Below are 13,135 nucleotides of genomic sequence, written 5' to 3'. Positions count from 1 at the left end.
GAAATACTGCATACCGTTTAGCTAGCAGAGTAACAAGGTATGTTTGGGCAGGGGACCGGCATTTAAAGAAAACTAGTTATTGTATGTCTCCAACTATATACTCATATTACCTACATTAGCTAAAATACAGACTTAGAATAAAAGTTCCCCTGAAGTATAATGTTACATGTGTATTGGGTATACATATTTTCTCTTTGTAGCTGTTTACCTGTTCCAAATTTTTGGTGTAGACAAACAGCTTTTTAAATATACTGGCCTAAGTGATTTACTATCCTGAAATAATCTATGCCCTCCTCTTCTCTTAACTACCATATGTGAAAGCAGTTTTTATCAGCATAAACTTCCTGAACAAACTTTAAATCTTAACTTTTGTAGATGTTACAAAGAAAGTCAGTAATGCCTTTTACTGCTTTGGCTTTAAAGATTCCTTTTTAACTTTGCTCCCTTTTCCTTTGTGATTCCAAATTGGAAGATGGAGTACTCATGTTACTGAGATATTTAAAATTAAAAGTAGTAAAAACTTACTCAAATTTTAAAACAAACCAATCCCAAACCTTCTGCCCTACACTCCTGTTCCTTTTTCAATAACTGAAGAAATCTTTCTTTTTATATGGAAATATCTGGGGGAAAAATGCACCTTCTCCTTTCCTGTTAAACAAATACTCTTCTTGTATTTCTTCTGCTCAATACATGGGCAATTAAATAGAAGTATAAAGGGCAGGAAAAAGCAAAATAATAAATTTTTAAAATCTTGATTCTCCTTTCTTATCAAACAAAAGATAGCAGCTAATATTACACAAGGCAAAGTAAAATATAGCAAAGTGGATCCTCCCTTGATTTGTACTATATCAATATTTTCTTATAGAATTATTTATGGTTTCAGTGTTCTAGCTGAAATGTGAAAAGTTATGGAGACAAAACCTTATTACAAATGTCCTGCATTATCATGACTGTAACAAACCAGTTTGCTCCTTTAGTTTTACTGATGGTTACCATATCCCACTAGTCTGCATTACCTGAATCTGCTCTAAAAGCACAAAAAAAGTGCAAATGCAAATGCCCTTTATCACTTCAGATTCCATAATAAGCTCTCATAAAGCCAGTAATGCTTTCCCACTTCTAATGGTTCAGCATTGATTTCTATTACATATAGAAGTGGTCCTTCAGGTTTTTTTTTTTCCTTCAGACTTTTCTTTTTTCCCCTCAACATTTTCATTACTGGTAAATGACAATTAGACTTTCAGAAATTTAATCCATAAAAATTTTAAGTGAATATGCTTTTTAGAAAATTTTCTTATTCTGTGTTGACTTTGTCATTTCAATAAAGTCCTTTGAAACTGAATCCAAATGATCTTTTGTGGCACTTTATATAAATGATTCTTAGAAACAGTCCAAAGAAAAAGGCCAGAAAAGCAGAAAATGATGCCACTGGGTTCTTCCAAGCCTCCTACCTCTCTTGGTAAATACTGCATCAAAGTTTACCCTTTAAGACAAACAGTTTCCCTGCTCTTAAGTGTGGTGGTTTTAGTTTGTTTTTAACAGTTTCTCAATTGAGTCTGCCAGCAGGCCCTTGGTCTTTCCAGCAGTGATAACAGTGTGCAATACATGACTCTTTTGTACACAGCTTCCCTGCCTCTTTCTGTGTCACAGCTGGCTCTGTATGCCATTACGCAGAAATCCAAGGCTAGGGTTTTAGCCAACTCCAAATTTCAGCTATTATTGCTGCACCATTAAATAGCTTCTGAATTTCAATTCTTCAACAGCTTCAGCATAAAAGACTGCATACTCTATCTCCATCTTTTTAGCTAGTCTTTTTCCCTTTATCTCCTCTAATAAATCACTCAGACAGACTTCCCTCTTCTAAAGTGCAGTATACTCTGCTAATTATTTGTATAAAATAAATATTTTTAAAAATATATATAACTTAATTATCACTATATTCTGCATAGCTTTAAAGTTAGCACTCATTTGCATTGCAGCAGAACCTGATGGGCCCCACAGGGACCAGGGTATTATCGTGCTTATTGCTGTAGGAACACAGAACAAAGATCAATCTCAGTCCTAAACAGCTATTAGCTGCATCAGGCAGAAGGATTGTTCTACCTTGTTTAACAGATGAGGTACCAAAGTACAGAGATTAAACAATTTGCTCAAGAAAATCCATGGCAGAACTGAACCCAGGTCTCTTAAATCTGAGCCAGATGTCCAGTTCCGAATATGTCCATTTGTCTTCCTTAGGATGAGTCACATTCTGTAAACATCTGTGTCTTATCTGCTGTCTCAGTGTACCCTGGCTCAGCAGAGATTTCCTGTAGCTATCAATATGAAAATCTTTCATTTCTGCTCTCCTCACACATTAAAACTTTGAAACTTCTGGATATTCAAAACTGTTGAATTTTAAAAAAATTGTAGACTGTCGCCAATGCCAGAGCCAGAGTTTCTTGTCTGACAGAAGAACTGGCGCAAACACAATTCACATTCATTGCTGTAAATAAGATGTAGTGGAGAAGCATAGCAGCAGCCATGACTGTCACATATCACCATTGCTCTACTTGCTTATAATTAATTCCTTGTGAAAGGTACAATTATAATAAAACTATTCAAAATAATCTCCCAACCAGTGTTTCTGCCTGGAAACAACACGTCACAGTCAGGAGAATGGTTTCAGCTAACAACACTCCCCTTGTTCTGTACCAGAGCCAACAAGCTGCACTGCAACCAGGCAATCCACAATAATGAGTTTACTGGAAGCATCTGTAATGGGAACTGAACCTCTAATTTCAAGATATTTCAGAAATAGAGCAGGGACAGAAGAACACCAATGGAATATGGGATATTTGTACCAGAGTTACTTGTGAGGTGGTCTGTATCTGTATGTATGTTAACCAGTGGCTCTTATACCATCCTCAGCAGAGAACATTATTGGTCAGGGTGAGTATTCAAGGTTTTGAAGAAAAACCTGGACTATGGGACTACTTTCTGAATTCATGTTACCTGGAAACTAATCTCCTCAAAGATGGGAAGGTAGATAATTGCTTATGCTATTTTGGATAACATCTTATTCTTTGATACCTTAATATAAACAGGAATAACATTATGTTTAAAATTGTCTTCTTTGAGGGTGGTGTACTGAAATAGCTTTGTCAGAAGTAGAAACATCAACAGAGCTATGACTGCTACTTTTACATGTGGTAGTATATTTTGCTGTGCTCCATGCTGTACTGAATCATCTAGACACATCCTAAAGGGCCCCAGGGTTTCAGGGGGTTGAGGCATGAAATATCTGATTAATAAGGTCAGTTGGTCAATTCTTTCCTTCTCAGGTCACAGAACAGGAAGAAGTGACCCTTGCAGACATGTAGGATTTTAAGTAAAATTTCTGAATTGGAGTGTGGTAAATCAGATTTGAATCCTTCCTACCTGAAACACCCTTAGCTCATTTTGTTCAGAAGGAAGTTTTACTACAAGTCATTTTGGACTGTGGCATTTAACAGGGAAAGTCCACATGGAAGAATTAAAAAATTCAGTGGGCAGAATAGCAAACTCATACAAGCACAACACTGTGATTTCTCTTCTGAGCCACAGGGAAGAACAGAAAGGGACATCCTTCTGCTGCTATTAATGACAGACTATTCCCCCAGAAAGTTAAGATATCTTAAAAAAAAGTTTTAGACTATGTTCATGGTTCCTTGTGCAAAGCCATGTTAGGAATTTCCATGCATCTCTGAAAAAAACCCACAGTATACGTAATTGTGCTGGTCAGTGTAATTAACTTAGGTGCAACCCTAGTGACTAGAGGGTCCTGTTTTGAATCTTTGCAGTTACCTCTAACAGCTCAGACAGGAGGATGGTCTGAAAGTTAAAACACTCCACGGGAAGGTGAAAAGTGCGTCAAGCAGAAGCTGGATTTGAATCTCAGCCTCCATCACCCCAGCTCACACTTGCACTGTGATCCACTGGGGAAGGAGCCTGACACTGTGGTGTCTCACACCTCTCCATAGCACCTCCATGAAGGAAATGTTTTAGAAGGCCATTCCCAAGCCCTGGGAGTCTAATGTATTTCTTGACTATTTTTTATGCTTATGTGTTATTATTAAAAGAGGGAAAACCAGACAAAATATAGAGCAATGCATTTGCCTAACTTCTCAGTGCAGAAAACTCAAGAACATTTAATAATCATGAAATTAGAAATTTATGTATATGTTAAAAAAATTAAATATTATATAGATTATAAATTTATGTATATATAAAAATATGTATAGATTACAATTTGGATTTATTAACATAAACACTAATACAGAATTCTGTTTCGCTACATAAGACTAGATCGTGCATCATTCATTTGATGGCTAAAAGAAATCAAATTGAATATTATTTGTTGCTCTATCTTCTGCAAAATATTATAGAATTGTGGAAACTTTCTGTATTTTACCTATTTATTTGCTTTACAATTAATACTTTTCTTTATTTTTTAACTTTTCCCCAATGTCTTTCAACTGCAGTTAGAACTGTAAACAGAGTCATCTCTCTTGAGAGAGGTTGTACTTAATGAAAAAGAGCTGGAGAAGTAATAATTTCTATAAGAGCTGTTCAGATAAGGTCCAGAAGGCTCATAAAGGCACTGCATAGCTTATCACCCAAATTTACTTCTCACAATGTATTTGGTAATATTTTCTTTTGTCTTGCTACATAGAAAATGCAAAAATAAAAAATTCCTAATATTTTATTCTTTGGAGTAATAGTAAATCATGTTGCTGATTCTTTCCTATCTACTGTGCAGAGAACTTCTCCTCTACACAGGATCTTGCCAGAAATACCGGCTCACTTACTGTTAAGGGAAGTAGGCTGTGATTTTCACATCTGGTTGCAACTTCACAGAAAAGGATGATTGAAGGAAAATAAAAATGTCATATATTTTTCAGCTTATAACTGGATTTCACTAGCCCTGTTTACAGTAGTAATGCCACTGAAGTTGAAATATGAGTTCAGTTTTGGTAATGTGGAAGTTAAGGTCCAGCAGATTTCTCTGTTGCGAAAGACTGTGCCTTTCAAATTCCCTGTAGGAAACCGGACTTAAACATGAAGTGCTTAACATTTAAAGGTACAGTGGGTAAATAAGTATGGACTTTAAAAAGCTGTGCATACTTCCATGTAATGTTAAGAGCAATACCTCTTCAATGAAAAGTGATTGTCCATGAATAAAAGGTAGTAGGAATTTCTCTTGATGCCAATATTCTCTGAAGCCATAAAACCTCTATCAAATGTGGACAAGCAAGGCAAGTTCCTTGCTAAATGTCAAGCAAATGGTCAATTATTCCTAAACATGATCTGAGGAGGCTTTTGAGGAGATGGTGCAATGCAACCATCTGGAACCAACTGCAACCAGCAATGTAAAATGGTACTCAATAGCATACGTAAATACATGTAAATACCAAAACCACCTAGCTCCCAAAGCTATTTATTTTAATATTTATATGGGTTTAAATAGTATTACTGATGTTTTTTCTTTGAATTGTCACCTCTCTGGCAGTTATGTGAGAAGCTGTTAATGTAGAACAGGTTTAAAATATCAGTAAAAAAATCTAACTACATAAAAAAGCACACTTTTTTTATTTCTTTACTTTTTTCTTCCTATAGTCATTCATCATTCGTCTTGTCAACACTTTACCCTTTATGCCACATTTCCTTTCACTCAGTGTCTTACCTTAACCAGTGATATTCTCTATGAATTCATCTGTCTGAGACAAAGAAAATAAAATGCATTGTAGCTGGGTTGCAGCTTCCTGAAATTTCAACAGTGTCCATAATCACTCAAAGACAGGAAAAAAGAGAAGGGCAACAAAAACAAGGGCTTTGTTTTTCACTATATTCCTACACTGATGTTTGTCTTTGATGATAAAAACAATCTCACTTTCCACTGTTATTCAGCCTTTGACTTTTTCTGCCCCTCAACACATTGGTCAGTACCAAAGGTTCTTGCAATCTATTGCACAACTGATACAATATGTTCACTGGGGCCACCAAATCCTCACGTAAAATTCACTAAATTTTATGCCAGCAAGTTGAAAGCTTCCACTAAGCTTCAAGTAGAGGAGTCCATATTTCATTACCAAAACACCCAATTCTTGATATGCAACTTCTTAAATTATCCATTCCTACTGTTCATTGTTTTGCATTATTTGTGAATGTCTGAAAGTATAATCAGCTCAGTCTGAAAGTATAATCATGACATAGATCATGAGCTGTCTCTAGAGTAGTAAATATTGAAGGACAATCAAAGCAGTTCCATTGAGAAAAACAGCAGGTGACAATGACCTGATGCCCACACCATCTGTGTTTCAGGCATTGCACTTCAGCTGGCTGAAGTGTGGTCCTGTGGACTGAAAACCCATTAAGACCACACTAATTGTACATTTTCTGGTTCAGTTTCACCTGAAAGCAATCAATTTTGCACACTTTAAGCTTTTATATGATTGAACCAAACTCAGTTAGCAGACAGATTTGCTGCAAAAACACAATTCTAATCTAAACCAAAACACTAAGAGAGCTGAAGGCAGTTTCACTTCACATTTTTGTGCATTATGTGGCTCCTTATAATAGTTTGTTGATTAATGTTGAACTGCTAGCATTTCTTTAAAAATCCTAGCAAGAAAACTAGTTATTCTCAGAACTTGAGTAATGTTTTCTTTTTCATTTATTAAGATTTTTAATTCTATCTAATTTCTCTCAACACTTATTACAAAGTCCTCAATAGGCAAAAAATAAAATTCCCTAGGAAGTATGTCTCCCTAGTAAAATAGATTTTGAATGATCTAAAGCTTAAAATGGCTAGCCTGATATAAAATTTAGTTTTATAGTATTATGTAACAAGCATACATTTCTAAGAGTTAGGAAATCATAGTTTTGAAAAATTTTACCTAACAAGAATTTTTAGACTAGGAAATTAAAAAGAAAGCCATTTTCAAAAAATTAATTTGGTCGTGACAAGCAGCATTTATAATTGTTAAACTGGAGCAAGATACAAACTAAAAATTCTACTTACTTGTTTTCAGGATTTCTCTTGATTTTTTTTCCTGTTTTCTAAAGTGTTTTGTTTGTGGTTTTTGGTTGTTTGGTTGGTTTTGTATCTTTGGTGTCCTCAAATAAGTTGAAATTGGCTTTGTATTCTACATGTAGGATCATTCAAGTGGGAAAAAACCCCAAGCAACAAAAAAGCCAAAAGCACCTCACATTAATATGTTTTATTTTAAACTGCAAAGGGTTTTAAAAATGTTCATTTATGCACCCAGAGTGAAGTTTAAAACCCTTATATTTTGCTGACAGACATTTTAGAATTAAATCCAGAAGCTCTAGAGTTGGGTTTAAAAACAAAGAGCACATCTCATATTTGGATGGAAATTTACCTCTGAGATGATTGCACAGAAACATATACAATTATGAGTGACTGGCTTTCTGCAGATCATCTCATAACACCAGTGTCACAGAGCCTTTCCATAAAAAGCAATTCTGCTTTTATGTTATGATTATTAATACTGCTGTGGGTGGTTATGTGAATTGCAGACAGATTTTGCTTGACGCTCTCGGAAACTGTGACTAATATGAAAAATTCATAGGCTTAAAAGAAGTTGATCAATCTTTTAAAGAGTTCTTAATTTGCTCAAACTTTCAATTAAACGTTGCTAAAAGTGGGGTCTTTTTTAAATAATCCTAGAATTTAATGTATTTCCAGGTATGTTTTACACTAGTCAATATTTAAAATCAAATCTATATAAATCTTGGAATATATTATCTTATGGTATTATAGCTTTCTCTACATCACTGAACTTTGACAATAGACCAGAGGTAATTTCAAAACTGTCATTTTATCAAGTTAATGCTTTGACTTTTGAATATTCCACCTAATTTTAATAATGTATGCATGTCTAGGATTATCAGGGGAAAAATAGCAAATTAAATATCACGTTAATGGATTTTTCCTACTTTTTTTAAGGTTAGAAATAAAATGCTATTGCTTATTAGCACAATTACACAAATATTTGGTGAGGAGTGCTCCTTCTAGGAGTTTACTTCCTGTAAACTGACAGGAGAGCTCTTCCAATTTCATTAATTCTAAGCAAAAAGGAATTTTCCAGTCCTTTTTCAGCTTCTTACCTAAGTTCAGCTTGCCTTAAGTAGTGATTAAGGACAAATAAAATTATGTGGTTTCAAACAGTAGGCAGTAAAGAACCTAGAATTCTAGGTTCTATCTAAATACTAGAGGAAATAGGGGGCAGGAGGAATAAGACAGAACAGCAATACTGTTTTATATATGGTCAGAAGTGAGTGAACATAAATCTGTTTTGAGGTGAAGGGCTGTATAATATCACCATTAACGTGAGCACGTGTAAACTGTTTCTTGGCCATATGGGAAACAGAGAGCCTAAGAGCCATACTGGAGAGATGTTGTGCTCTGTACTTTCTATTACTACAGAATATGAAATATGAGTGCCTCACTAGGAGATTGCTAAGTTGAATTAGCATTTTTTACCTACAATCAGAGGGTTTCCACACCTATTCTTCATAAAAAGTGGAGGTCTGTCAATGTTGCAAATCTACAGGATATACCCAGCTACTGTAGAATTCTCATTAAGGGAGAAACAAAATCCAGTTAGTATGTATAACTGTACTTAGGTTCATTATCCCACATCTGGCTACTCTGGAATAGACAGTAGTGGATGAAAGACAACAAAAACTTGTCTTAAATTATATGCTAAGACAGCACATTAAAGCCTAAGCACTGCACAAAAATAGAGAGCCAAGACAATACATATTCTGTTTGTTAATTCACTCATCCAGCCTTTGTCTGCAGTTGAAAATTCCTAAAACACAGTGTAGATAACACAGCTGGTAATGTTTAATTAAAATATTTCTTCTGCTTTGGTGAAACTTAATTCTCTATTGAATCATATTCAGAAACATCTCCTTTGCCGAGAAACAATCAGGAAAGGAAGCATTCCCAAGTGTGCACCCCCTTCCCCATACCTAAAAAAATATCAGAGATTATCTCAGTTTTATTGTCAGGAAATACCACCACAGAAGCAAAAGACTTCAAAGCAGAATAATCAGGAAGTTATTCCTTTCCTCATGAGTCCCCTTCAGAAGGATGTTCTCAAGCTATTGTAGAATCTTCAATCAGTCCCCAAACCCCACTGGGACAAGAATGGAAAATAACCAAGTTTTTCACACTTTAAAAGAATCAGAAAACTTTAGCAAGTTAATTTGGGTAACTAACAGAACTGCAACTGAACAGATTCTATGATGTCACAGAGATTGCCAAAAGTTTGCCAAACCTGCCATTCACCAATTGCTTACATGCACATAGAGGACTTTTTGCACAAATAGTTGAAGGTGACTCTTTGTGGAAATTTATTGAAAGCAGAAATACCACCTGCATGAATACCACCGTACATACCAGAACCCAAAGAGTAGACGATGGCTTCTGAACATGTTACAGGACAGACTTTGATCATCCAACACTATTTGCACAACACTAGCAACTAGTGCAATCAGAGTTTAACCTCTTCCAAAAATTATCTGAATTGTGCAAGCTGTTCTTTCAGTGCAAAATTTTGTCATCTCTTGCTCACTTAATAGCAAAGAAAAGGCCAGCAGGTCTGGTTTTGCCAAGCACCTACAAGTGTTTTCACTTATTACCTCTCACAAACACAAACAGCACAGAAACCATCTCCTCTCTATGGGGCTCCTTAACATTACAGCAAATTACTGCTGCAAAATGATTTAGCAGTAGGGCTTTCCAGAGAGAGCGCCTTTATAGAAAGACAGATGATGCAGCAGAAGCCTAGAAACCTTAAAAACAAATTAGATTTGAAGTCTTTGTAGGATCTAACTCAATGTTATATCAGATCAAAACAACATTTGTGTGATAGGCTTGTGAACATCTAATGAAAAATGAGCTGTAAGTTTAATTTTCTTCCCAACCCCATCTTAAGTATCAAAATTCTTGTTCTTGTTTAAAGCTCATAGCAAGCTAACACTATCTTTAAAAAAAGGCCTTGAATGTGACCTTTAGAAAGACCTTGCAACTAATGCTGTTTCCAGTCTGTAAACAGCAGCCTACAAACCATCTTGACTTGAAAAAGCATAATGATTTAAAAACTATTTAAGAAGCTACAGAAAATTGTCAGAGCAAAGTAACAGATGCAAAGGAGTAGGTGTCAATCACTTAACTTATGCATTATAACCTTCAACCAATACTGCTTGAGCTTCTTAAAATGCAAAGTTATTTTCAAAGAGCAAAACAAGTCCTTGATAAAGATTCCCTTTTGTTCCTATCAGCATTTTCCGGATCAATACAGTCCACAAACTGCAAGTTGGTCCTCTCTCTTCTTCACCAGCTACATGTCGTTTTCTGAATGACATCAGTGTCCCTTTAGCAAGTTTCACAGGTGAAATCCTGTCAAACGTGTGGTGAAGATGTTTGAAGCACCCTCAGCATAAGCAAAGATCACCAATAAAATTGTTTCAGAAAACTATCTATGCCCTGGCATAAACTAGGCTAGTAAAATTACATTATTCACTGTGATGCTTTATCATTGCAGCACAAGACTGTGATTTATTAAAAAATATGCAGACTTCGTGTATGGAGTCTGGCCAAGCTGGAGTTCATTTTCTCTTAGCAGCCATCACAGGGTACTGTGCTTTGCATGAGTAGCTGTAGAGGCATTGATAACACACCACTGTTTTGGCTACTGCTGAGCAGCGCTAGCACAGCACCAGCACTGTTTTTTCGAGATCCTGGGAGGGGACATAGCTAGTACAACTGACCCAAATTAACCAAAAGGATATTCCATACTATATGAATACGTATCAGCTCAGACAGAAAAGCAAAGGGAGGGAGGAGGAATGGGAAGCATTTGTCATTTTACAATGTTTGCCTTCCTGAGCAACCACTACCGTGGCTGAAGCCCTGCTTCCCAGGAAGTGTCTGAACATCACTCACAGATGGAAAGCAGAGATTGTTTTTTGTTTTCCCTTTGCTTATGCACACAAACTTTCTTTTTTTTCTTGCTTTAATAAACTGTCTTGTCTCAACCTGCTAGTTCTTTTCCATCTCATTTTTCTCTCCCCTGTCCTACTGGAAAGGGGAGTGATAGAACAGCTTGGTAAGTACTTGGCATCAAGCCAAGGTCAACCCTACAGTCATTTTTGGCACCCAGGGAGGAACCAAAAAGACTGCAGTGTGTTGACCCTGGCTGGATTCTAGGCACCCACCAGAGCAGCTCTCTCACGCCCCTCTGCAGCTGGACACGGAAGAGGAAATATAATGAAGGGTTGATGAGTTGAGATAAGGTAAGGACTGGGAAGGATCACTCATCAAATACTGTCATGGGCAAAACAAGCTCAAATTAGAGATATTAAATGAATTTATTACTGACAAGATCAGAAAAGGATAATGAGAAGTAAAATAAGATCTTAAAACCACCTTCCTCCCACCCCTTCCTCCTTCCTAGCACTATCTCCTACCCCAGCAGCGCAAGGAGACTGGGAATGGGGGTTATGGCCGGTTCATCACCCGAGGCTTCTCCCACTGCTCAGGGAGAGGAGTCCTTCCCTTGCTCCACCATGGGATCTGTCCCATGGGAAACATTTCTCCATGAGGTTCTCCAACATGCCACTCTTACGCCTCTCTGAGATCTGCTGTTTAGCTGGTTCTCAATACATGTCACCGCCCACTCATCCAGTCCACACTTCCTGAGTTTGCCTAGGAGGATTTTGTGACAGACAGTGTCAAAAGCCTTGCTGAAGTCAAGGTAGACAATATCCACTGCTCTTCCCTCAGCCACCCAGGAAGTTGTTTCATCATAGAAGGCAATCAGGCTGATCAGGTATGATTTACCTTTAGTGAATCCATGCTGACTACACCTGATCATCATCTTGTCATCCATGTGGATAGAGATGGTCTCCAGAATGAGATGATCCATCACCTTCCCATAAATTTAGAATTGGAATTACATGCAATATCTGGTCATGCAAGTACTCCATCATTAATGTGATCATTGCTTATCTTCAAGTTAGAATATTAGCCCACACATGTGTCCAGAAGTTGTGTCATTTCCATTTCCTTCTTTAGAACAAGTATTAGACTGTCATCTTTCTTCTCTCAAACACTTGGAAAGCCTTTCTGTAAAATGTGAAGATTGTAATGAGTTCATTTGTCACAGTGCTTATCAAAATGTGATTTGTGTCTCCTTAAGGCTCTATAGTTAAAACTACCTAGATACTCTACATTAAACTTTGGGAAATATGTATCTTAAATTTTCAAAGCATACAGGAACATAACAGTTGTCAGGGCTAATTCTAGAAATATGTCCAGATTGTCTGTTAAAAATATGGATTTGCACGCAGGCCTATAACTTAAACATAACATGTAGAACTGTCTTTGTAATCAGGGTGTATCTCATTCAAATAACCAGCTTTCAGCATCTCTAAAAGGTGGTGATTAGAAAGAAAGGAAATTAGTTACTTTTGAGACATAAGTGAAACAAAAAAAAGGAAACCTCCTCAGATTTCACTTTCTATTTATTGCTGAAGTACAATACCTCAGTACAAGCACTAATCAAACACTATTCATAGGTAAAATGTAACCTTTGATTGTTCTACCAGAGGAATGAGAAATACTCTAATTTCTGGGTTGTAGATGCATTATGCAGAGTGTGAGAATAGAGGTCTAATGATAAACTCTTGCAGCTTAACAAAGAAATATTCTAACAGTTCTGGGGTGTCTTAAACTTTCTCCAGGTAGCATGTCATCCCCAAGAAAGCTAAGAGCAAGGTAATTTCATCACCTGTCATGAGATCACAGGACTCAGGCTCTATTTATTTAGAATCATCTTTATTAGAAAAATAACAGTTTTCCTTAATTTAGGTAAGAGTTAAAAAACCCAAACAATTGAGGAATTGAAGCAGCTATATAAAGAAAACTTAAGAAAAGGCAATTTTAGTTTATGAGAAATTTCTTTCTGTATTAAGTTCTGTACCTTATCTAACCTGTGAGACAGGAACTACGCTTCCCCACCATAATTTAGAGAATACTGATAACTATTTTTCACACATTATTTAAAGATGGACACCTCTC

This window comes from Coloeus monedula (assembly GCF_965178545.1).
Source record: "Coloeus monedula genome assembly, chromosome: 3".
NCBI lineage: Eukaryota > Metazoa > Chordata > Aves > Passeriformes > Corvidae > Coloeus > Coloeus monedula.
Note: the sequence above shows the minus strand (reverse complement) of the source record.